We start from the raw sequence: 27,042 nt of genomic DNA on the forward strand, positions 1-27,042 counted from the left end.
ACTGTCAAGTAATATGATTTTTCTATAACATCAAAGACAACAAATAATTAAAAAATTGTATCCAATGTTAGGAATAAGGTGTCTCACCCATGTATAATTCCTATTCATTATTATTTGTTTTGTAAAATATTTTTCTTGCAAATAATGTTGATGTGTCGACATCTTGAATTGTGTGTAAGGAGATCATGACTAAAATGGTTATGATAGATTCCTATGACACGTAAGAGCTATGTTAGGAAGATTCAATGATAGGTGAAGACATGAAATTTTTTTTGGGGTTCCTATTTTCTCGGAGAATGGTAAAACCCTAATATGGTTTACCTTTGGGAGTAGCCCTAAAAGTGAAGCGCATGTTATAAGTGTCTTTAGGGTTGCAAAGAGGTGTGATATGAAAGAGTGTATTGTTGGTACTACATGTAGCTACTGGAGTCTTTTGTTCTCACTGTTGAGCTTGCACTGCAAGTGTGTTGTAACTTTTTGTTGAAGATAATACATTGTGCAGGTTCTGAAGGGGTGGGGTTGTTTTACCGAAAGGTTTTTCCCTACTGGAAAATATTTGTCTTATGTGTTTCTTTCTCTATTTATTTTCTATATGCATGGTTGGCTGTAATATTGTTGTTTACATGATATTGAATCTGTAAGTGTAGAAGATTTTAATAGGATTTGCATCATACTTTCCTTATGAGATTAGTGTAGGAAGCTGTTTCTGCACCTAAGTTTCCTTACAAGTGGTATTAGAGCTTGATCAACTTTTGATCCTAGTTGTTGGGTAGGGTTTTTTGAGCTAATCTCAAGTTGAGTGGGAGTCTTGTGCAGAGCATCCTGAATCTTAATTGCAGATTGAGATGGCAAGTTCATCATATGGAAGAATGGAGCTGGAGAAATTTAATGGCACTAATTTTGAGTTGTGGAAACTCAAGATGGAAGACATGTTGGAAGATTGTGACCTATGGGAAGTGACTACAAGTTCTACAAGACCAGCAACTATAGCTAAAGTAGATTGGGATATCAAAGATTTCAAAGCTAAGGGTTTCATAAGACTCTGTTTAACTGATGCAGTCCTTCTGAATGTTTTAGAAAACAAAACCACATATAGTTTGTGGGAGAGACTTGGGGCTGTGTATCAGGGAAAATCTTTGGTGAACAAGTTGTTCTTGAGGAAGAAGTTGTATTCTCTACAAATGGAGGAAGGTGGATCCTTAATATATCATTTAAATGCATTTAATCTGCTGGTTGCATAGTTGACATCAGCTAGTGTCAAATTAGAGGAGGATCATTGCTACACACTTTTGTGTTCTTTACCAGATTCATGGGACCATCTTGTGATGGCTCTCGAAAGCACATTAGTCACCCTCAAAATGGATGATGTGGTGTCTTCGCTACTATCAGAGGAGATGCAAAGAAAGGCTTTCATTTAGAAAAAAGAAGCCCTTGCTATTCGTGGGAGATCCACAAAAAGAGGAAATAAAAATGACAATAAGTCTGACAATAAGGGTAGATCTAAATCCCGTGGGAAGTCAAATAATTCCAATAAGTCCAAGGAAAAATGTTGGAACTATAATAAGACTTGACACTTTTGTAAAGATTGTAAAGAGCCTAAGAAGAAGAAGAAAGCCTCAGATTCTGGTTCTGAAAAATCTCAAGAAGATGGCGATGCATTCATTGTAGCTTTGGCAGCCCATTCATCTAATGATGTGTGGTTGGTTGACTTAGGTGCATCTTTTCACATGACCTCTAATTGAAACTGGTTCTCTAGATATGAAGAGTTTGATGTTGGAAAGGTGCACTTGGGTGATGATTCTCACCTAAAGATAGTTAGATGCGGAAGGGTCACTATCAAATTTCTTGATGGATGAGTAAAGGGAATCAATGGAGTTATGCACATTCTAGGTTTGGCACGAAACCTATTATCTGTAAGTATGATGAATGATGTAGGTGTATAAGTTGTTTTTTCTAAAGATGGATGTAAGATGATGAGAGGAGCTATGGTGCTTGCTAAGGGTACTAGGAGAGGTAATTTGTTTCAGCTTGATGCACACATTTCTCAATGTAATAGTTCTTCTATTTCAAAGAAGAGAGTAGCTATCACTTCATCCCCACCATCTGAATGAGCAGTAAAGAAGATTGTGGTTAGTGGTTCTGATGGTAGTGCAACAAGTGTACCTAAGGGTGCAAACACTTTGGAAGGAAAGCTTCCTGCAGAAAAGACAATGTTGTGGCATTTGAGATTTGGTCACATTGGTGAGAAGGGTCTCAGAACCCTGAAAAATAAAAATCTCATTGAGGGGTTAAATGATTGCAATCTCGAGTTTGACTTTTGTGAACACTGTGTATATGGTAAACAAAATCGTGTTCATTTTTACTCTAGTTCTCACAAATCTTCCAATGTTTTGGATCTTATTCATTCTGATGTATTTGGTCCTGTAAAACCTCCTTCAATCTCCAAGTCTTTATTTTTTGTATCTTTCATAGATGATTATAGTAGAAGGACATGGATTTATTTCCTTAAAAGTAAGACACAAGTCTTTAGTCGATTCAAGGAATTTAAAGCCCTCGTAGAGAATCAGACTAATAAGAAGATTAAGTGTGTGAGAACTGACAATGGTGGTGAGTTTTGCTCAGTAGAGCTTGAACAGTTTTGTAAAGAACAAGGTATCGAGAGGCATAAGAAAAATCCTTATACCGTGGAGCAAAATGGAGTTTTAGAGAGAATGAATAGGACACTGATGGAGAAGGCTAGGAGTATGCTTAGTGGAGCTGGTTTAGAACAAAGGTTTTGGGCTGAAGCTATGGCCACTGCTTGCTATCTGGTTAACAGATCTCCTACATCAGCCCTTGTTGGTAAGACACCCATGGAGGTGTGGTATGGTAAGAAGCCTTCAATTAGACATCTTCATGTTTTTGGTTGTGAATCTTATGCACATGTTCCAAAGGAGAAAAGATCCAAGTTGGAAAAAAAAGTTGTTAAATGTATTTTTATCGGGTACAATGCTCGTGTGAAAGGATACAAGCTTTGGGATTCTGTGACTGGTAAGGTGTTGTATAGCAGAAATGTTATTTTTAGAGAGCTAACATCTTCTCCTATTGTGCTACAACCAAATGAAAAAGAAAAGGAAAAAGATGTTTTTCAGTTGCCTCCTACCCCTGAGAAGACTGAACAGAGAGACCATGTTGGGTCTAATGATGAGGAGAGCTCTAGCAGCTCTGATAGTTTAGAAGAAGAGGAAGAACAACCTCAACCTCAGCCCTTGAGGAGATCCACGAGAGAAAGAAAGAAACCAGAAAGGTTTGGTTATTCTATGTTAGATTCCAGTTGTGCTTTTGCTTTGATTACTAACACTGATGAGCCTAGATCTATGAAAGAGGCTTTGGGCATGGAAGATGCAAGTTCCTGGATTAACGCTATGGATGATGAGATGGCTTCATTAGAGAAAAAAAAAACATGGGACCTTGTACCTTTGCCTAAAGGGAGAAAATCTGTTGCCTGTAAATGGGTGTTCAAGAAGAAATTCTATGCAGATGGCATTGTTGAAAGGTACAAAGCTAGATTGGTTGCAAAGGGGTATTCACAAGTAGAGGGAATAGATTATGGTGAAATATTCTCTCCTATTGCAAAGTTGACATCCATTAGATTTCTATTATCTCTTGCTGCATCATATGATTTAGAGATAGAATAGATGGATGTGAAGACAACTTTCCTTCATGGTGATTTGGAGGAAGAGATTTATATGTCATAGCCTGAGCACTACATTGTTAAAGGTAAAGAATCCTTAGTTTGCAGATTAAAGAAATCTCTATATGGTTTGAAGCAATCTCCTAGGATGTCGTACCTTAAGTTTGATGCCTTTGTGTTGTCAATTGGATTTGTAAGATCAAAATTAGATCATTGTGTTTATTTTAGAATTGAAAATGATTGCCTTCTTATTGTTGCATTATATGTTGATGATATGTTGCTATTTGGGAAGGGTAAGGGTATGATTTCTAATTTTAAATCTCAGTTGTCAGCACAGTTTGAGATGAAAGATCTTGGGGCAGCTAGGTACATCTTGGGTATGGAAATCAGTAGAGACAGGTCTAACAGAAAGCTTTGGTTGAGTTAGAGTAAGTATATAAAGTCTATGTTGGACAGGTTCAGCATGGCAGATTGTAGACCACTATGTGTTCCTATTCCTATGGGAACAAAGTTATCTATAGATGATTGTCCAAAATCTCCTAGTGAGGTGGAGGACATGAGTAGAGTACCTTATGCTAATGTAGTTGGCAGTCTTATGTATGCTATGGTTTGTACTAGACTAAACATTTCCCAAGCAGTGGGAGTCCTGAGTCAATTTATGGCTAATCCTGGATGGATACATTGGGATGTAGTTAAGCGAGTATTTAGATATTTGAGGGGTACATCAGATTACTCCATATGTTATCATGGTAACTCTTTTGGATCTCAACATTTAGTTTGTATTCATGGGTTTGTGGATTCAGATTGGCCAGGTGATATTGACCACAGGAGATCCACCAGTGCTTATGTCCTCACTATGTTTGGTGGTGCCATTAGTTGGATGAGCAAGTGAAAACCTATGGTTGCTTTGTCCACTACAGAAGCTGAGTACATGGTTGCTAATCATGCTTGTAAGGAAGCCATTTGGCTTAAGAGATTGTGTTCTAATGTTGGTGTTGATGCAGAATAGATTACTATTTGGTGTGACAGTCAGACTGTTATTTGCCTTGCAAAGAATCCAACTTTTCATGCCAGAATGAAGCACATTGATATGCAGTATCACTTTGTGAGAGATATGGTGGAAGATGGAAAGGTAAATTTGGAAAAGGTAGATACTGCGAAGAATGTTGCAGATGCATTAACGAAACCAGTGGGCACTGAGAAGTTCAGATGGTGTTCGGAGTCTATGGGCCTTTTGGCCTATAGTGATTAGTTCCTGTTATGTTCCTGTTGCTCTTACAAGGTGTTTGACAAGTGGAAGAATGTTAGGAATAAGGTGTCTCAACCTTGTATAATTCCTTTTCATTATTATTTGTTTTGTAAAATGTTTTTCTTGCAAATAATGTTGATGAGTCAACATCTTGAATTGTGTGTAAGGAGATCGTGACTAAAATGGTTATGATGGATTCTTATGACATGTAAGAGATATGTTAGGAGGACTCAATGATAGGTGATGACATGTGGTAACTAAGATATTTGAGTACTGTACACTCTACCCCAATAGTGGGGTTCATGGCATCACCCTGAAAAATTTTTTGGGGTTCCTATTTTCTCGGAGAATGGTAAAACCCTAATACAGTTTACCTTTGGGAGTAGCCCTGAAAGTGAAGCACATGTTATAAGAATTTTTAGGGTTGCAAAGAGATGTGATATGAAAGAGTGTATTGTTGGTACTGCATGTAGCTACTAGAGTCTTCTGTTGTCACTGTTGAGCTTGCACTGCAAGTGTATTATAACTTTTTGTTGAAGATAATACATTGTGCAGGTTCTGAAGGGGTGGGGTTGTTTTATCGAAAGGTTTTTCCCCACCAAAAAATCTTTGTGTTATGTGTTTCTTTTTCTGTTTATTTTCTGTATGCATGGTTGGCTACAATATTGTTGTTTACATGATATTGAATCTGTAAGTGTAGAAGATTTTAATAGGATTTGCATCATGCTTTCCTTATGAGATTAGTGTAGGAAACTATTTCCACACCTGAGTTTCCTTACATCCAATAGATGTTGGATACAAATATTGTGAAGAAATATCATACTTATGATCTAGTTGAGCGTCAACTACAACAATTGATGGAAAATCTTGGAGAAATCAGAAAAACCAAGAATGCTCAATGTAAATTTGATTCAATCATTTTCTATATATTATTTTATGTGTAAAATACATTTCCCTCCTTTGGTACAATAAGTTGAAAAACAAGTAGGTCAATAATAGTACAAATTAATGAGTTCATTGAACATATGGGAGAAAGCTTTGAAACCCTCATGACAGGCTATTTTGAAGATTTTAAGAAATCAATGAAGCAAAGACACAAGATACATATTTCCTTAGTTGAAAGATATTATAATGACATATATTTTCTTTTTGACATTGATTATACTTATGTGCAAGCTACCACACCAATGGTTAGATGGTTAAGACCCTTAGGTTATGAAATTAATGTTGATGAAGCTTCAAAAGCCATCGCAACACTCCTAGCAAAGGAAGTTCACAAAAGTGCAAAGATCTTTGGAAAATATGATGTGATGAAATAAAAGGTTGAAATGGAATTGAAGACAACCTCTACACTCAAAAAGAAGCATATTTTGGTGAAGGTACAGATGAGGAAAAAGAAGAAGAAGATGAAGAAGATGAAGAGGAAGAACAAGAATAAACACAATAACCTCTTGCATTGACTCAAGGCATGGGAGAGGATAAGGACAAAGAGAAAATAGAAGATGCTGAGGGAGAAGAAGCCAAGGAAGCACTTGCAGATGTTGAACCAAAGAAGAGAAAGGCTAAGGAATAGTCAGTGACTAAGGCAAAGAAGAAAATTGTAAAACCAAGCCCAGCCAAGCCAGCGACACCTACCACTAGAGAAACCACATGAGCCACAACACAAAAGGCCAAGGAGAAATCCAAGAAAATAGAACAAGGCAACCAAGTTCAAAAGAAAAAAAGAAGAAAATATATTGCACAGCTTGACTTGAATGAAGAAAGGACTGAATCAAAAGATACAAGCCAATTCAAAGTGGTAAGTCACAAACCACAATTTGATCTTGAAAATTTGTGTGAAAATATAAATAATATTGCAAATTTATATGGTTTAAAAAATATTGATTTTGAGAAACTTAAAAAAGAGAAAAATCAAGTGGAAGAGGCATTGTATGAAATGATGTCAAAATTTAGCAATACTCCACTAGAATTTGACAATAGGGTATGTGCATGATCATGGTGTGCCAAAAAGTGGTGATCTAAAAAATTTGTAGTTCTGAAATATCTCAAACCATTTCAAAATATATTCCAACATTTTCCCACACACCTTGATACTAAATGAAAATAATTAATATCTTTATAAGGTCTACTATATCTTTCGATACCAAACCTATATGATCACCTTTAGAAACATCCTAAAAATATAGTTTTGGCTGATTTTAATGTGATTTTTACTTCAAACATGTAGCTGACAACTTTTTTTCACCAAAATATGATGAAATGAAAAGGGTTTCTTAAGAATGTTTTTATCTTTCCCTAAATGTAAGGTTTTTCAAATTATGAGTTTAGTAAGTAATTATTACTTATTTTCTAATGGAGTTACATATAAAGTGTTGATTGACACACTACTTGAAAAACAACTATAACTTTCAAATGGTACAACATTTTTTACATCCAAAAGATGCATCGCATTCTATGTTTCTTCTACTATAAGGGAAAAAAATAAAAAATTGAATTTTGTAGAGTTTTGAATTAGTTAAGGTGGTTAGACACAAGATTTTTTTAATTCTAAAAATACTGAAGTCCAAAATCAATTATTTATTATTTATTTAGATTAAAAATACCCAAAAATATGTGTCACATCTAGGCATAAGTCTAATATTTATATCTAGAATATTATTAAAAAATATTATGATTTGATTTTGGTTAAGGTGGTCAAACATACATCTACTTAATTTTGTTCTAAAATTTTTGTAATATTGCATTAAAATTTAAAATTTTGACCAATCCATTTTTTTTTTGAGATAAGTCTTAGTATTTTAGAAACTAGATTCAATTTTCTAGAGATTCTTTTCTCTTGATCTTTTGATATAAGGTTAATAACAAGTAGAAATTTGCATGTCAGGTTGACATAACCCTGATTTTCTAATTTTTCATTGCCACTTAAGAACATAGTTTGGTTGACCATGATCCTGCACATACCTAACACTATGTCGAAAAGCTTATATGACATTGTGGAAAAGAAGTGGCATTATTGTTTAAAATTGGAAAAAATAGATTAGAGAATTAACTGTGTGCCAGGTAATGTTAGAGCTAACAAAAGGGAAAATTGCTAAAGCAAACAAGAAGTATGGAGGAAGGTTTACAAAAAAATATAGATCCTTTAACATTCTTCAAAACAATATTGAAGACATTGAAAAGAAGTCAACCCAAATGTGGAATCTTATCTATGGATTGACATCTATGAAACAACAAGAAGATGACCCTTTTGAGGGTAAGAATGATGATAAAGAAGAATATGAAAAGGAAAAAGAAGAAGAAAATATAGTTAAAGAGGGAACTAAAAAGGAAAATGATAAGACAACAAGAGGAATAGAGTGTGCAAGAAAAATGCTAAGTGCTAGTCCCCCTCATGACACAAGTACAACTATAGAAACCATTACTATCAAGGATTTTTTTGATATATCAGCTTAGAACATCAACCCTTTGATTCTAGATGATTTGAAGAGGATTCTAGACCAATCTACACTACAAGACAAGCTATGTAATAATCCAATCTAGGTCAGTGTAGAAGAACTTCAAAAGGTAGTAACTAACATAACAAGGGATAAGGTGAATCCACAAGAACCACCTTCTACCATGCCTTTAGTTACTCAAGTACAACCTTTGACTCAAATAACAGTAGATACATCTACTAACATTGACACATTTGTTAAAGCGGACACAATTGAGTAGAAGAAGACTAGAAAAGAAAAAGGGACAATAGGAAAGAAAATAGGATAGATATATTCTTCTACACCTAAAGTACAAAGACTAGATGCTATTCAAGTCATTGTGCTAGACAAGAGAAAATATGAAGAAGATGAGAAAACACCAAAGGTAAAGGAGTAGGAAGCCATCCAAGCATTGGTAACTCTAGCAACATCCATCACTTTTCCTACAAAAGTTCTTTAGAAGCCAAGTACAGAAGCTATACCATTGTAAATCTCAGTGCTAGGCTCTAGCTCTTCAAAATTTCAAAATTATTTCACTATGGAGATATCACTCTAGATGAAGAAACAATGATTCCTAAATATGACTATGACACAATGACAATAGAGAAAATAGGAATTTTGCAACATGCCTTAAAGAAAAAGAAGCATCAGCAAATGCTTAGGAGAGAACATAGGTAGAAGCAAGCTCTTCAAGACATTAAAGAAATCTTGTTAGATGCATTTAGCATGAAAACTCTTGAAGAAACCAAGCCACTACTAGAACAACTTTCAGACAGAGCAGAAAAGATAAATAATGAAGACATGGATACTAATGTTATATTTTCTTAACGGTCTGAAAAGAAATTTAAGAGCAAGGTTAATGAAAATATATTAGGTGATATATAACACACTCAAGTTGCATTGGAAACAAAGGTTGAGGATGTGAAGAAGGTACTTGAGAACATATTCTCATTGTACACCAAATTGTATGACCACATATTCTTCACCCAAGAGACCAAACATCACATTATGATCTTGGAGAGAAACCTAAACATATCAAGTACTCAGCTACCTTAGAACCCACCTTTGAGAAGAATTTTCATACATTACTTCAAAAATAAGGTCAATTAGTTGCATTAACAGTAGAAGAGGCTAACATAAGAGACAAATTGACAAATATATAGGCATCCCTCACCCCACACATGGAAATACTCCATAAGGAACTAGGTTATGCACAAACTCTACATAAGAAGGACCCAAATCTTTCTACTCTAGATGGCCTAGTAAACCTTGCAATTGAGCTAGCTATCCAACTTAATTCATTAGATTTTGCATGTGACAACTGGGATGCAACTCTTAAAATAATAATGAAAGTCCATAAATCATTTCTGGACAAAAAATCTATATGTGTATAGCCCATTTGACATAAGTGTAAAAAATGGGGAGAATAAATTAAGGGGTAGAATCAACTAAAAGGGAGAAATATCCATGAAAAGAGAGGAGAATATCCACAGGGGAAGAGCTATAGGGGGAGAGAAAAGAAAGAACAATGGGGGAGCAGAGAGCAAAATAAAGGAAGAAATATAATATATGAGAAACCATGTGCACACCCAAAGTAATATACATTTTTGAAATTTGGTTTTTGGAAAGCAAAGGTAGTAAATAGATATAGATATTAGCCATGACAGAGCATATCAAATGAAAAAAAAATTTAGAGACAACACATTGAGGTCAGAGAAAGAACAACTTTTGGATACAAAATAGACACATTAACTTAGTGGGCATTATTTATTTTGAGGTTATAAGCTGAGTCATGGATATGTTATGCTCAAGATAACTAAGATTGATTGTGTATATTTAAGTGTTTTTGACACTCATGTCAAAGGTAAAGATTTTTAATCTCAGTTTGGGTTTGACAAGTGAGTGTCAACACACTTAAATCATTTACTTAGTTCATGTCAAACTATTAATACATGTTGAACACAATATGCAATTATTAAACTATGTTGAGTTGCAATGAGTGTCGAGTCACTTAGGTGCCAAATAGATAGACCATTCCAAGTAACTCAAGAGACAAGTAAACAATTGATGTTGAGTAATCTAGGTGTTGAGGTAGAAGTAGAAATACAATACATGTCGAGCATGAGTAGCTTCTTATGCCAAGTGACACAGTTTAGACATATTTGTTTGTAATGGCACAAATAACTATGTAAACCTTTTCTAAACTAACTTAAAGATATATTTTGATCTTTTAGAGATAATGACAAATCTATATTTGGATTCCCTATGTAATTATGTGCAACCAATCCAAAAATATAAAGGTTCAAGTGGCAAAATGGATGAATCTTAGCCATAGATTCATACCTAACCCTAAGTCACCATGTTGGAATTTACAAGTGGGAAGTATAGTTTTGAGGCTAAGGTGAGGGGGGGTGTGGTGAATCAGAAGTACTAAACTTTAACCAATAAAACTTTAAAATTATATCAATACATGCATGAAACATATTTAAATAACATGAAAGTAAAAGCATGCATTAAAATTGTTGACACCATATTTGATCACCTAGAAACCCTCCAAAACAAGAAGGTAAAAACTAGCATGGGGATAACACCTACAACTTACTACTGCAACAATAATATAACTTATCAAGGTTACAAAGTTTGACCATGAACCATGGTCTACCCTGTGAAAGGCTTGCCCTGTTAAAGGCTTTCACACCCTGTTAAAAGTATACATGTCCAAAGGATTTACAAAAAATTCACTTAGAATGTCACCCCATTAAAGGATTTATACAATGGTAGTTAAACCAACCTAAGTCCATAGGATTTCATTCTACTAATACAATTGTTAGAGAGTATATTAGAATGTTTGAATTGATCACTTACAATCTGATATTGCTGATTTCAAATCACTATTCAATCCAATCAAATCCTTGCTGATATGATATGAAGCTATTGTAGTATTGATACTCTATTTTGCTAATTGATATTGCAATTCCTCTATTTTTCTAAGTCACCTTGAATATACTCTTAACACTTTACCCCTTTTATCCTTCTATTCTTCACTCACTTGCACTCTATTCTACTCTCTAAATTATGGGGCTTCGACCTCCTTAAAAGGTTTTTGTGACTCAGGGTTAGGTATGAATCTATGGCTGAGATTCATCCTTTTTGCCTCTTTAGCATTCCATTTATTTGATTGATTGCATGTTGATTATATAAGGAATCAAATAGATTTGATCTTATCTCTAAGCTTTAAGATCTATCCATTAGCTGGCATGCAAAAAAGTTTATGTCTTAGTTTGTAAACGCACAAACTCTTATGTCAATACTATGTTACTCAAAACTTGCTAATAAAATTATTCCTCAACACATACTAAAATTTTTTCTAGGTTGGAACCTAAATATGCTTAGCATCTATTGTTCACTCAACACATATACTTGCTTAGCACTGTCTATTTGCTTGGCACCTGAGTGATTCAATGCTTACTCTATTTCTAACTCGGCATCTATTGTAACTTGACACTTATATATATTATACTTGGCATACATTGCTAGTTCAACATGAAATTAGAAAATAGTTTAAGGGTGTTGACACTCAATTGTCAAAACCATTTTGAGATCAACAATCTCCCCCTTTGACATGGGTGTCAAAAACACTTAACTATACTTGATGTATCTAACTTCCTTGAGTATAATATAAATATAGTTCTACATATATACAAAACTTCAAAATTGTTCAAACTTTTGTAAAGGACTATGTACCTCAAAATTTTGTAACTCCACTTGAGTTGATGTACTTTTTTTGTATCCAAACACTAGTAAATTTAGGCCTAAATTTTGATGTAAAAAGGAAATTTTTTTGACAAGAGTAGGTCAATAATGTGACCAAGCTTGTTGTTGGTCTTTTTTGGTCAGTTTTTTGCCACATACATTTTGCATTGAAATTTCAACTTCATAAAGGTGGACTTACCGATGCAAATTTTGTCGATTTCCCTAGTTCAACCTGAACTATTATTTCCTCATTTGCGGGTGCCACTGGTCAAAATTTTGACGTAAACCTTCACCAATTTGGCATCTAAATTGTGACCAAAACCCCTTACTTTTCTACGTTGGTGCCATACAAGTGACATCAAAGGTGATCAGTTTGGTGTGTAAATTGCAACCAAAACACCTTACCTTTCTATGCATTTGCATTGAAATTGAGATCAAGATATGTAGAAATTTCAATGATCTATGCCAATTATTGCAAAAGCTTTGCTCTCATAGGAGCCTTCTAAACTGCACAAAACTTGATTCTAAAGCATAATTTCTTAGTGCATGAAAGTAAGTGTATCATGCCCATTTGTACGTCCACACCATTTTTTTGTTCGTCACATGATTTATTTCATACAAAACAATAGGAAGGAGGAAGAAATGTGCATGATATCCTGAGTCTCCACTGAGGAATTATGCTTTACAACTCAAATGTTGTGTAGTTTAGAAGGCTCCTATGAGAGCAAAGCCTTTGCAATAATTGGCACAACACATCTAAATTTTGATTCCTATAGGGAAGAATAAAATTAGGAAAGAATTATTTATTAGGAATGAAAGCCAATAATTTCATCTATTTTTAAAACAGATAAACGTGACAAAAAAACTTACAATCCCAATCACATCATCATAAGAGCACATATATAACTATAACTATAACTATGTCTAAAACCAACATAATTGACAAATATCCACAATTAAAATATATTCCCTTGATGTTTTCTTTAATGCAAAGTTTTAAGTCAACTATGTTATCGCCCTGGATGTAATACAAAACTATCATTAGGCTAAAGACTGCTACAAATGCAAGGAGAACTACCCAACCAAAGTAGAAAATGACATGAAAAGTTAACAATCTATCAATTAACAATCTAGATGAAATATTTCTAGCAATTGAACTATACATTGTAGAAACAAAAAATTGCCTTAAAATTGACACCTCACCAGTTGTTCATTTACATCCATAATGGCTTCACAAAAGTTGAAAGCTTACGATTTGTCAAGAACACAAAAGGCACTCATAGTTCAGCTGCATCAATAAAACTAAAGTAGTTCAGTTGCACGGTGAGGGAAAGAGACTATCAATATCAATTATGGAGTTGTAGATAGGTAAGCGATAAACATAAAAAGGTAGTACAAGATTTGAATAGCAATTGTGACCTTCACAATTTTTCTCAATAGTTTTGGGTCATTAAATTGGATAGAAAATTGATAGTAAAATGTGAAAGAGAACACACATAATGTCATATCAAAATAAGTTTGCATCCTACATATGAGTATGCATCAAAACTAAATTTTTACCTCATCAATCTATCTATATCAATAAAGAAATAAGATGTTTTTTTAATACAAAATTCTTGAACCATATTCCACTGTACTCTTTCAAACCTGCAAAATAAAACAAAAGCCATAAGAACTAAAATAAAAGGATTTATTTCTAACAAACTATCATAGATGCTTTGTATATATCTTAGGACATGACACAAGTTGTTTCACAAGAAACACTTACATTCCAATTTTTTTCTCGTTTACTAGAGTGATGATAAACTATATGCAAAGTAGAAATAGTGCAACATAATAGATGATTAGTATCTATAATTTTTAATACTGAAAATTATAAAGAATGTAATACTCACAAGTGTCACTGCCTAAGAGAATGCAACCCAAGTTTATCATGATCTCTACAACATTCATTGCATTGGGAATATCCTACTTATTTGAAACCACCAGTAACACTGCATCTCATAGTTCATCTTGCAAGAATAAGAAACTTAAATGATAAAAAAATTTCTACAGATAACATGAAAATAATTGTTAAAAGAATGAGGCCAATTTTACACATAATAACCAAAGTTTCCATGAGAAAGACATGAAATCTTCTAGATCCATTTTTTAGGACAATATGTTTCAAGACAATTTCTAGCAAATAACAATTACATGTGGTAATCACAGTAGCACATAGGGGAAATATGTGGATAGATTACCTAACTCAATGATGAAGAACATGCATTGATAAAACTAAATAAAAAAAAAAAAAATACCATTTTACGATTTCTTGTATTATATGAAAGCTTGTAGATTATTAAAGAGCAAAGAAGCATAATCCCTCAATATCAATGTGAGCATCATTAACTTTCTAGATATCTTGATATCTATTTGTAGAGAAATGAGAGCACAGATTTGGTAGCTAAAGTTGAGAAATGCATATTTTGGTTCTTAGAATCATTTGAAGAATAGATTACTCACACATTAACTAGATAAAAGAGTCTGATAACAAAAAAAGGCTGATCTTGTTATGGTAGTGAAAGATGTAAATAGTAAGTACAAGATATTAGTAAATTCTAATGTTTATTTTTTGATTGATAAGAGGTCGAAGCTAAGATTAATTATTATTATATGTTTTTATTAATTACTATTATTATTATTTATTAAATTCTATTAGATTTGAACCCAAAATCATAAGAGGCTCACAATTTTATCCTTGTGTTGTAGGTTCTTGCCTAAGTTGTGAAAATAGTATATCCATGTATATGATCATATGTTTATTTTCTCTAAAAAATTCTAGCTAATAGAAAATATTAGTATGCTAAATCCTTCTTTAATGAAGTTATTGTTGGATATTACAATAATTATAACAATAAGTAATGTTGATATAATGTGCCAACAGAACAACAATCAAATATAAAACAATAATAAATTGTGAAACCACTATCTATCTGAATGATATAAGTTTTAAGTAATATCATAGTAAGGCACAACACAAATTCTCAAATATAAATAATAGTCAACTGTCATTTTACTTAGATCCCTATGAAAATGTAGCACTGAAATACAATATACATTGGACTTAGGAATTTGGTTGACAACCAAAATCAATTGAATTGAAATAAGAAACTTCACCAAAGAATCTACTAAATATGTATCTTTAAGTATATTTTTCTACTCAAAATGTTACAAATTCTTCCTTCTTGACCTTAAACTCGTGACATTTTCTAGTTTTACCAGGGGAAACATGATCTCTCCAACTGTTAATTCTAAATGGCTTCCACCTTAGGTACATAGAGTCTTTGAACTAGATAGATAAAATACACAACCATGCTGAATACCATGGAAATAGAAGATAACATGGAAAATACCAAACAAAAAGTTGGATGATGATGAAGACTATAGTGAAGGTAGAAGATCCCAGACATCATAAATTAATACCAAACTACCAAATGGAGTATACAAACTTGAAAAGATAAGACACACCTTACAACTAAATTAAACTCTAGAAGCTACCATCAAATGGCATGACATTGAATCATTACCAATAAATGAATACAACATAGAGAAGCTACTAAATATGGTATTTCTATTCATTTTTCAAATGAAACAGTGTAGTAGGTATGCAACAATGACTAAGGAAAGTGCAATTTCACACCATTTGCCATGTTCTAATATGATGATAGCAGATGCCCAATAACCTAATCTAGCAGTATTGTATTGTCAACCAAAATAGAAAAGTAAATGATAACATTTGCCCAATACCCTCTTTCAATTTGTGCTCTTCCCTTAAAATCAATATTTAATTCCAGCAATCAATCATAGGAAAATGCTTTTTTTGTTATTGAAATTTGTTGGTCATTAACTCATGCCATGGTATATGCTTTATAAATTGCACCTGCACATGCAATCCTTATATGTGTCTAATTTCTCACAAATAGAAACCATTTATTATATTTTTTGATGTTATATTTATTATGTAAGACTTCAGTTAAGCACAAGTGCTTCCCTAGAAAAACAATTATACAAGGCTTTCTACATTCAAGAATCAAAACAATAAAAGAACTTGAAAGCATAATTTTATTAGGAACTTAGCTACTTACTCATTAATGAACTAGCAAAAATATAAAAGAAAGTAGCTTTGGCTTCTCTTGCCATAGCTTATCCAATCATCATTTTCCCAATACCCTAAGAGCAAATTAAATGTACTTTATTGTAAAAAAAAATGAATTTCCAACATATAAAGAACAAAGAATAAATCAAACTGACTTACAGGAGGGCCAAATAAGAGGATCCCTTTGCCTAGAGAGCGATAGCCTAGAAAGATGTCAGGTTGCAATAGAGGCCATATGACCATTTCTGTCAAACACTTTTTGGAATGCTCTAGCCCAGCTTCAATATAATTTTGAAAAAATAAATATTAAAGTTAATAGGTACATAGAAATAAACATGAATAATATTATCATAAATTTATTCAGCCATATTAAATTTACCAATATCATCCCACCGAACATTGGGATCCTGGTCCATTATCTCATTGCTAACATGCTCTATCAAATGTGGTTCCAAGTTACATAGCTTATCAGGAAGCTCACCATCAAGACCAACAAGGATTTCTAAATTGAAAATATAGGACAGAAAAGAAACAACCCTTAGCATGCTTTAGACCAAAACTACTAGAGATGGTTATTAATTTAGTTAAAATCAAAATTAACTGATCCTATTCAAAAACAATGGCTATGAGTTATTGCCAAACTACCTTCAAATTTGCAATATTTATCTTGGCACAAGATATTTTTATAACCAAACAGTTTGAAGGATCATGACCAGAGCAAAAAGCCCAAGAAACCAAGGTTACTAAAGACAAGAAAAGGTAGTTTGCTATGGAATATGAATGTGGATAGAGTATTTCCCAAACTGTCTGAACATTTGAGCTGCAAAAAGATGTTGATTATATACTTTACACTACAAAAAATTAGTATACACAAACAAAGTTGATTAGGCACTATAGCAACATATTTAGAACTATTCAAACATCCAAATCACCATTAAAGAGAGGAATCATACATGAATAACTCTGCTGCCATCTTAAGATGAAACATAGTTGTCTCATCTTTTGGCTTAGAAGAATCACTATCATTGCCTAACCACAAAATTATTGTAGTATTCAACTATGTTCTTCATAGCCTATAAAAGTTGACTAAGGTTGCAACGTTTATAATGAATATAGACAAAAATATGAATTAAAACAAGCAATATTATCATCAATGTTTTTAAATGTAGAATGAAATGGTTGTAAGTATGCATTTCTACCACATGCAAATGATGTTGAGATATAGACCTATGCAATCCAGTCTCCCAAGAAATAGACAACACCACTTATTATCATCTTTGCCAAAATAGGATTTGTCATAAAGTGATGTTAGAATAGTTACTAAAATGGTCATAAATTATGTTGTTATATAAAAGAATACTTTAACTTAAGAAAATAAATAAATATTAAAACATGACATCGTGCTTTAAAAACTAAAAAGGTAGTTGTAACAAAGAACTTCATTTTGACTTGCTAATTGGTTGTCACTCTTAACTATAAGCTTATCTTTAAAGTTTGAGATTCACTTGGTTTTGAGAATAGTTAAATATTCTCTACTTAATAGGGCCAACCACGTGAAGGTGGAAGCTCACTTGGCCCCTCCCCCCCCCCCCCCCCAACATCACTCTAAATTCCCCATTAACATTTAATAACATTCAATTCATCCATTTTTGAAATATAACATTCAATCATTATAATCACATGATAACATTCATTAACACATAAAATTCATAAACACACAACATTCATGAATAATTCATTAACAAAAAATTCATTAATACACAACATTAAAGAGTAAGTCATTCATGAATAATTCATTAACACAATATTCATTAACACCCAACATTAATGAATAATATTCATTAACAATATTTATTAACACAATATTCATTAACAATATTCAAGAGTAAGTCATTCATGAATAATCATATTTGTTTTTCTTTCTTATTGTTTCTTTTTTTCATAAAATCTCTAAGAGGAATATCAATGTCCTCGTCACCCCCCTCCTCTACTAGTTCTAACACATGTCTCCTCCTCATCCGTTCAGGAACATCATGAGGCCACTGCACCAAAGGGGGGTTTTCTGCAATAACAAGTACTTCATGAGTTAAATTAGCACCATTTTATATTAGTGAATTATGAGTTTTTATTTAAGTAAAAGAACTATAAATCAAAAAATTAATTTAAAAAAACAAAACATAGATTTTCTTTACCAGAATGTGCGACATGATCTACCTGCGAATCAGTCTGAACATCCTCCGACACTCATTCAGCACAACATGATTCTATATCCTCAACAAAAAAACGTTACACCAAGTTCAATTAAAGATGTTAAATTGTATTAATAATTAAATAATTAGTTTTAAATAAAAAATGAGCATCTCCATCGATAGTATGATGCACATCAGGGACATCATGATGTTGCATATGATCTGTGTTAGGATTAATAGGCTGCATTGCAATGCCATGCACATTATTATCAAATAAATTGTTGCTCAAGTATTCAATTTCTAATATATTTTTTGGCATATTTACCTGTGCACATGATGTAGGAGACTATTTGGTTGGGGAAATGGAAGCTTTCCGTAGGTGTTTAGCCACCATTGCATAGCCTTGCTTGAAGGCAATTTTTTTGTGTTCTTCTGTGGCCTCTAGATTAAAATCAGCACCCTACATTTTTTATTAATTAAAAAAATTATTTGGATTTTATAAATAATTTTTCTTTGCAATTCATTTATTGCTACTTACAATGCGTGCTTTGATTTTTGAATATCCCCCAGAGCCAAGTTTGTGCTGCCCAACCTTTTCTAGCCTCACCTTTGTTGCCTTTGATGTGTCCTGCAACCTATGAAATGTTTGAAATATGTTAGATGATATAGATATAAATATCAGTTCTAATTAGTGGATTATTATATATTGGTATGAAGGTTTTAGCATAAAGTAGCATGTTCCACCAAAAATATGAAAAAAGGGAAGAAATTATAGCATCATACCTTTAATTGACATGTGTAATCATGTTATTTATCCATGGAGTTCATGACATATAGGGGATAATTTTTGGAACAATCTATAATAAACAAATAAAAAAATTGATCCAATCTCTTGCAATTGCATGACTTTTAGATTTTGGGAAGTGAACCACTACAAAGGATAAGTATCTTTTGAGAGCTCAAATCCTACAATACACTGAGAAACCCAATCATTGGATTTTAATTAATTATAAGATTGTGGTTTGATTTAGGAAGTCTTGGAGGTTTCTATTTGTATTGTGATGATTGAATAGGATCTTGATGTATTCAAATCATGAATTTGGTTTTCCCACCTCCATGGACAACGAAGATAGATGGAGATACCAAATAAAAGGCAAGGTATTATCACCTAAGAAAGCTTCAAATGTGCAAATCACTAATCCTTTAGAAGAGGAAGACCAAGTGTCCAAGAATAGAGTTGCCTTTATAGAAATGCTACAAGAAAGAAAGGGTGATCTCAAAACTTCAACAATAATCTCAATGTGACAATAAGAATTTTGATATGTTGTTGCATGTGGGAGAGGAGCAACAATGCACATAAATGCTAGAGTAGTTGTGAAGGAGCTTCAGAGAGTCTGAATAAACGATTGAATAGTAGAAAAATAGAGGTTTTACCATCAATATAGCAGGTTTGGATTCATCTATGATGCCTGGGAGGGTTGACAGAGGTGTTACGCTACCAAAACACTTGAAAGTGGAATCTTTCAGTATTCAACCCAATTGCGGATTTTTTGCGAGATGCTAGTGCCACATGCAGATGTTTGTGTGTGGTACATTTGTCTAGAAAATAATTGGCCTAAAAGGTTGGGGAGTAAAACATATTTTTATTGAATTAAGGAATATTCATCAAAGGGTTTGTATAGTATGGTTTATGAGAACATAAACTAAACAAAACAAACATATAAATAGAAAATTAACAACTACCATCTACATATCATTTCTTGTCTTGATAATGAATCTGATAGATCACAAAAAGTGAACCAAAACATTAATGCCAAAATCATATTCAGTTATTTTCTAATAGCATTTTTGCCACCATATGGATTACAAACAATGCTAGTTCTTCTCTTGCCATCTGCCCTAATGATGAATCATAGAATTTGATCCAAAATGTAGGCAACAAAAAATCTAGACAGTCTAATACAAAAGGGAAAAAAATCTTGAAATCATAAGGATTGTGGAAACTTCACAAATTTGATATTAACTCTCACCCATTATTTATCTTTGTTGCACATAACTATATGATTGGTAGACCATCAATCAAATAGTATGCATCTTAGTAGATATTAGGTACCAGTGTAGCCAGACAAAATACATCTTAGACACCTACAAGTACAATACTAGTTTAGCATCCTATAACTTAACTACACCATACTATCAGGAGAGTGCTTAGTTGTCGTTAACTTGTGTTTCTGGCATTGAACATGATTCTTATTACCTTTAGGAGAGTGACCATTAGTAAAATTCTTGCAATTTTTTTCAAAAAAAATGTACTTGTGATTACACTGACTGAATATCATTTATCACCTATACTACTAACACATACAACTATGGTACATGTAGTTGAGCATTACTATATTTTCAAGACATAATATAGCTATATGTGAAGTTATAAGTGCACTGTTTATATCTTATGTAGGATTTATGCCCAGATTGAGATATATATAGTTGTATATGGGCATTCTATGTGCAATCAATCACCACAGTTTATTAGATGCCCAAATTTTAGATAGCATTCATAATAGGGTGAAGGCAATTGTGTCAGCATATGAATTACATACTTTTCATCAATAGATAGATTAAATTGAGCTAGTTGAAATTGTTGATACTAAAGTTTAACCCTAAATTTTCTCATTAATGTACTAGTAGTTAATACTATTGCATACCTTTTCAAATTTTTTGGTGTACTTTCTTTTGGACATTCCCCTTTCTCCTTTGCATCCAAAATGAACTCATTCTAGTCCCTCACTGAAACAAAGGGAGGATACTCGTACTTCAAGTTTAGGAAGAGACTCTTTTTATATGTGTCCCTCACAACCTTAATATGTCTAGAAGCTTTTTGTAATGATTTCTTATGATAAAAAAATATTACTACCAAACTCATGCTCTATATCTTTGATGAGATCATCTTTTAATTTTTGATCTTGGTAGTTCCACCTTTTAAGAAAAGACACAAGATTGTTAGATATAGCTACTATAAGAAAAGACCTGAATGAAAGGAAAAATGTTGCACCAATTAATGATATGAAAAAAATAGTGGGATAAAATTAGTTCAGTTATGATGTTCCACCTTTTATGTATGGTGGGCCCAAATCTTAGTAGTGTGAGGTCATAAAGCCTCCTATAAAATGTATCATTTCTTGCAAAAAATGTCATTGGATAATTAATAGTAAGAACCATTAAAATGAATCATGCAAAGAATACTTTTCATAGTGAATAACAAATACATAAAATGAGATACATTTCATCTTTTTAGTGATCTATTTCAAGGTTGGAGGATCAACTTGACCAAAATTGACCAAAAAAGAAGTTTGGAAAAAATTTTAAAATGTCTAAAATCAATCAAACTCTACCAGGGTTCTATTGCTGATGTTCTAAAACTAAAAAATGTACTGTGACTATATTAATCAGTATCCCTTGAAAAAAAATATAGTTCATAATACATATAACTTGCCATGACCTTCATTTTTTGTCATTCTTAATTGATGTTGTCAATGATCATACCTGGGATATTATGGAAAAAAAATATTGCTAAAATAGACAATGAAGTTGAAAGTGAGTACTCTAAAACTATAGCAGGCAATAGCAATGATGTGGAAAATCATTGAAAACTGAACATTGAATATGAAAGAAGACTCCCACTTTTGGTTCTCTGTAGAAAAATTGGTTAGTATCTTCTACTGAAAGCATGAAAGTGCAATGTACCAAATTACTAAACTAGAGAATTACTAGTATAGACAAAAGCTCATTGATAATTCAGATGATCCTACCAAACCCCTAATAAAAAGGAATTCTAGAATAATTAAACAACTTGCACAATACGACATACTAAAGAAGGTCATGAGACATCACTCCACATCAAAAGCCCTTGCATTCACCACTTTCTATCATGTTTATGTCTTGCAAAAAATCCTTATTACAATATAAAAATTAATTATTTAAAGTACCTAGAATCTTAGGACATTTCAAAGGCATTGATTCATCATTGTCAATCAACAACGATGTCTGCATAGCTCTCGTGTTAGAAACACAGGTAGCTCCAAGAAATGACAGTGAATTATCACCAATACATGCACTATGATCTACATTTGGTGATTTACTAGATGGTGCATCTCCTACCACAAAAAAAATAATACACTATGTGATGCACCAAATATTAAAGTACATATTATCAACTCATAATTAACACAAAACCAAATATAGCAAAACAAGGATTTACTAACTAGATGTCCCCTTGTTGTCGACATTGTAGTCAGCAATCTCATACGGGCATCCATCAACCTCATAGGAGTCTCCTGCACTACATGACTTGAATAATACATTGTTAGCAATGACATTCTAAAATAATAAAAGTAAGAGTTAAGAATTTTTGAATTTTCAAAATAAAAAATTCCTTCTAACTTGTCAACCAAAAGATTATTTTACCAATGGTAGTCGGAGCTTTGCTACTACTGGCCTCACCACATTGTCCTTGACCAAGTTGTGGATCACTTGCCAAAAAATCATGTATAACAAGAATTTAGTAGTTAAAGTTTCTTACAAGTCTTTAAAAAAATTGCATTAATAAAGTATTTTTGCACATATTACATATTTTACTTCACAACATAAAAGATTATAAAATATAAATATTTATTGAAATTTGGTTATAACTAAAGATTCATTGGAGCTTACTTCATAATGATGAGCTTGCGCTCTCAAATTTGGTAGCCTCTTCATCATCTCCTCAGATTCCATATTTGTCTCATCCAAAATTTTCATTACTTCTAAATTAATTTTTTAAATTCTTTTCTTCAAATTTTTTGTGAAATTGGGAGTTTTAGCAATATCCTCATTAGAAGGATAGCTAGTGGCTCAATGCTTACTACTGGTGCTTTACCCTAATCCTGAACATCAAATTGTGAGAGAAATATTAGTAAAATTATCACAAGAACTCAAAAAATGTAAATAAAATAAAGTAATAATATAACATTTTTCAACTATCTAATTTGTACAATTTCAAAAAGGTTTACCCTCACTAAAGAAGGGGTGGGAGTAGCATCTTGGTGACCTCTATCATTTGTCGGATCCATATCATCCTGTCACAAAGATTAAACATAAAAAATTCAGTTAATTAAAAGCAATAGACAAAAAAGAAAAACTTATTAACAAAATGGTAAATAGTACTTACAACCCTCATGATAGTAACTTTTTTTGTATCTATGCGATTTAAATGGTAATTGATTAGCAATTCTTCCCCTACACTTATTGATTTTATTGCACAAACAAAAAATTCATTCCCCTCACGCGCCTCAAAAATGCAATTGGGTCGCTTACTAGTTGAAGAAGGTCACATACTATTTATAAAACCTACAATATTACCTATTGCTTTTGGTCTCCCATCAATGTACATAGAAAATTTGATGTAGGAGCATCCTGGGTTGCCTTTTTATCCTGCTCATTTTGTTCACCTAGTAGTTCCTTCATGTGCCTAGCAGTCCTTCATGTTCCTAGCAGTTCCTTCATGTGCCTAGCAGTCCTTCATGTGCCTAGAAATTCCTTCATGTGCCTAGCAGTTCTTCATGTGCCTAACAATTCCTTCATGTGCCTAGCAATCTTGTTTTCTTCATGTGCCTAGTAACCCTATTTTCTTCATGTGCCTAGTAACCCTATTTTCCTTCATGTGCTAAGTTATCGTAGCATTCCTTCATGTTCTGAATTACCCAGTGTATGTTGAGTTATTCTTCATGTGCTGAGTTACTCAGTGTATGCTGAGTGTTTCTTCATGTGCTAAGTTACTCAATGTACGCTGAGTGTTTCTTCATGTGCCGAGTTACTTAGTGTATGCTGAGTGTTTCTTCTTGTGTCGAGTTACCTAGTGTATGCCAAGTGTTTCTTCATGTGCCAATTTACTCAGTGCATGCTGAGTGTTTCTTCATGTGCCAAGTTACCTAGTGTATGCTGAGTGTCAATATTTGGATGTGATTTTATGAGCCAACTTGGGGGATTTATTTCATTCATGACATTTATGTTAAGATCTTTTCTTGGGATGAGTCCAGACCATTGTTGGGTCAGCCTTCATCTTATGTAATGATTCTATAATGATATGTAAGCCATTTTGGCAAGTATAAATCGAATGTGTAGGCTTAAAATTAGGCAATTTTTTTCTAGAAGAAGTTTCATAGAGAGAAGATTAGGGAGTAGAACTAAAAGTGCAAATTTTCTATTGAATATTTGTAACTGAATGTATTGTAATTGGTCATAACCCAGAAGGCCTCACAGCTGGGCATGTATGAAGATATTTTGATGACATTGAGTTTGCTGAAAGTGAAGTATTATTGGCCATAAATGTATAAGGATGTTTAGAATTTTGTAAAGAGTTGTGGAGTTTTTCAAGTTGCAAAAGGAGTGAGTCAAAATACTGGTTTGTATACACCTATTACTATTCCTAAGAAACCTTGGACTAACATTAGTATGAATTTTGTTCTTGGATTGCCTAAAACATGGAAAGGGTATGATTCCATATTTGTTATAGTGGATAGATTTTATAAGATGGCTCATTTTATACCATGTAAGAAGACATCAAATGCTAAGCATGTTGTTGAACTTTTCTTTAAAGAGATTGTGAGATTGCATGGATTACCAAGAAGCATTATTTCAGATAGAGACAGTAAGTTTGTTGATTATTTTTGGAAGACTTTGTGGAAGAAGATGGGTACTGAATTGAAGTTTAGTTCTACATTCCATCCACAAATAGATGGACAGACAGAGGTTTTGAATAGAAGCTTGGGTAATTTGCTAAGATCTTTAGTTGGGAATAAAATAAGTAATTGGGAGATGGTATTGGCACAAGATGAATTTGCATATAATAATTTTGTGAATAGGAGTACAAGGAAGACACCTTTTGAGATTGTTACCAGAATGTATCCTAGAGGTATATAAGATTTGAGAGATGTTGCTGGTGAAGAAAAGAAAAGTGTTGCAGGAGAAGAATTTGTTGATTTTATGGAGTCCTTGCATAAGGAAGTGAGTTGAGGTTGGAACAAAGCAATCATAATTATAAGGAGAACACTGATAAGTCTATAAGACACCATGATTTTAAAGTTGGTGATGAGGTGATGGTTCATCTGAAGAAAGGAAGATTCCCGGTTAGGACATACACTAAGCTGAAGATGAATAAATTTGGATCTTGTAAGATCTTGAAGAAGTTTGGCAGTGGTAATGCTCATGAATTTGAGTTACCTGATGACATGGATATATCTCCTATATTCAATATAGCTGATTTGTACAAGTATCATGAGCGAGATTATGAAGTTGTTGTATTAGAAGATTATCCTAAGAAATAGATTGAGGAAGTTGAACAGATATTGGATCAAATAGTTGGCAAGAATACAAGAGGAAAAGATTAATATGAATATTTGGTGAAGTGGAAGAACAAACCTATTGAAGATGCTTCATGGATTTCTCAATTTGAGTTGGATTCAACATAGATTGGGACATCTCAATGATTTAGGAGAATCATTTCTTTCAACTTGAGTTGTCTGATGTAGGAGCATCTTGGGTTGCCTTGTTATCCTGCTCATTTTGTTCACCTAGTAGTTCCTTCAGTGCCTAGTAGTCCTTCATGTGCCTAGCAATTCCTTCATGTGCCTAGTAGTCCTTCATGTGCCTACAGTTCTTCATGTGCCTAGAAATTCCTTCATGTGCATAGTAATCTTGTTTTCTTCATGTGCCTAGTAACCCTATTTTCTTCATGTGCCTAGTAACCCTATTTTTTTCATGTGCCCAGTAACCATGTGCCTAATAACCCTATTTTCCTTCATGTGTTGAGTTATTGTAGCATTCCTTCATATGCCTAGTTACCCAGTGTATGCCGAGTGATTCTTCATGTGCCGAGTTACTCAATGTAGGCCAAGTGTTTCTTCATGTGTCAAGTTACTCAATGTATGCCGAGTGTTTCTTCATGTGCCAAGTTACCCAGTGTATGCCGAGTGTTTCTTCATGTGTTCAGTTAATCAGTGCATGCCAAGTGTTTCCTCATGTGATGAATTACCTAGTGTATGCTGAGTTTCAGTATTTGGGTGTGATTTTGTGAGCTGACTTGCGAGATTTATTTCTTTCATGACATTTATGTTAAGATCTTTTCTTGCGATGAGTCTAGAGTGTTGTTGGGTTGGCCTTCCTCTTATGTAATGATTCTAGAATCTATAAGCCATTTTGAAAAGTATAAATAGAATGTTCAGGCTTAGAATTGGGCAAGTTTTTTGGAGAAGAAGCTTCAGAGAGAGCAAATTAGGCAGCATAATTCAAAGTGCAAATTTGTTGTTGGATCTTTGTAACTGGATGTATTGTAATTGGCCATAACCCATAAGGCCTCATAGCTAGGCATGTATGAAGATATTTTGATTAATCAATAGAAGTATTTGCTCTTCTCTCTCCTTTGGTTTCCATTCTTTGTGTTCATTTTCGTTGTGTTAACTCTTGCAGGATGGTTTGGATAGCTGGGTGAGCCTTTGGCCCTAGTCATTCACCCTCTTGCCTATGTCAAAATC

The sequence above is a fragment of the Cupressus sempervirens genome, chromosome 3 (assembly GCF_028749045.1).
Source record: "Cupressus sempervirens isolate cs-2001-9-10 chromosome 3, ASM2874904v1, whole genome shotgun sequence".
NCBI classification, from domain to species: domain Eukaryota; kingdom Viridiplantae; phylum Streptophyta; class Pinopsida; order Cupressales; family Cupressaceae; genus Cupressus; species Cupressus sempervirens.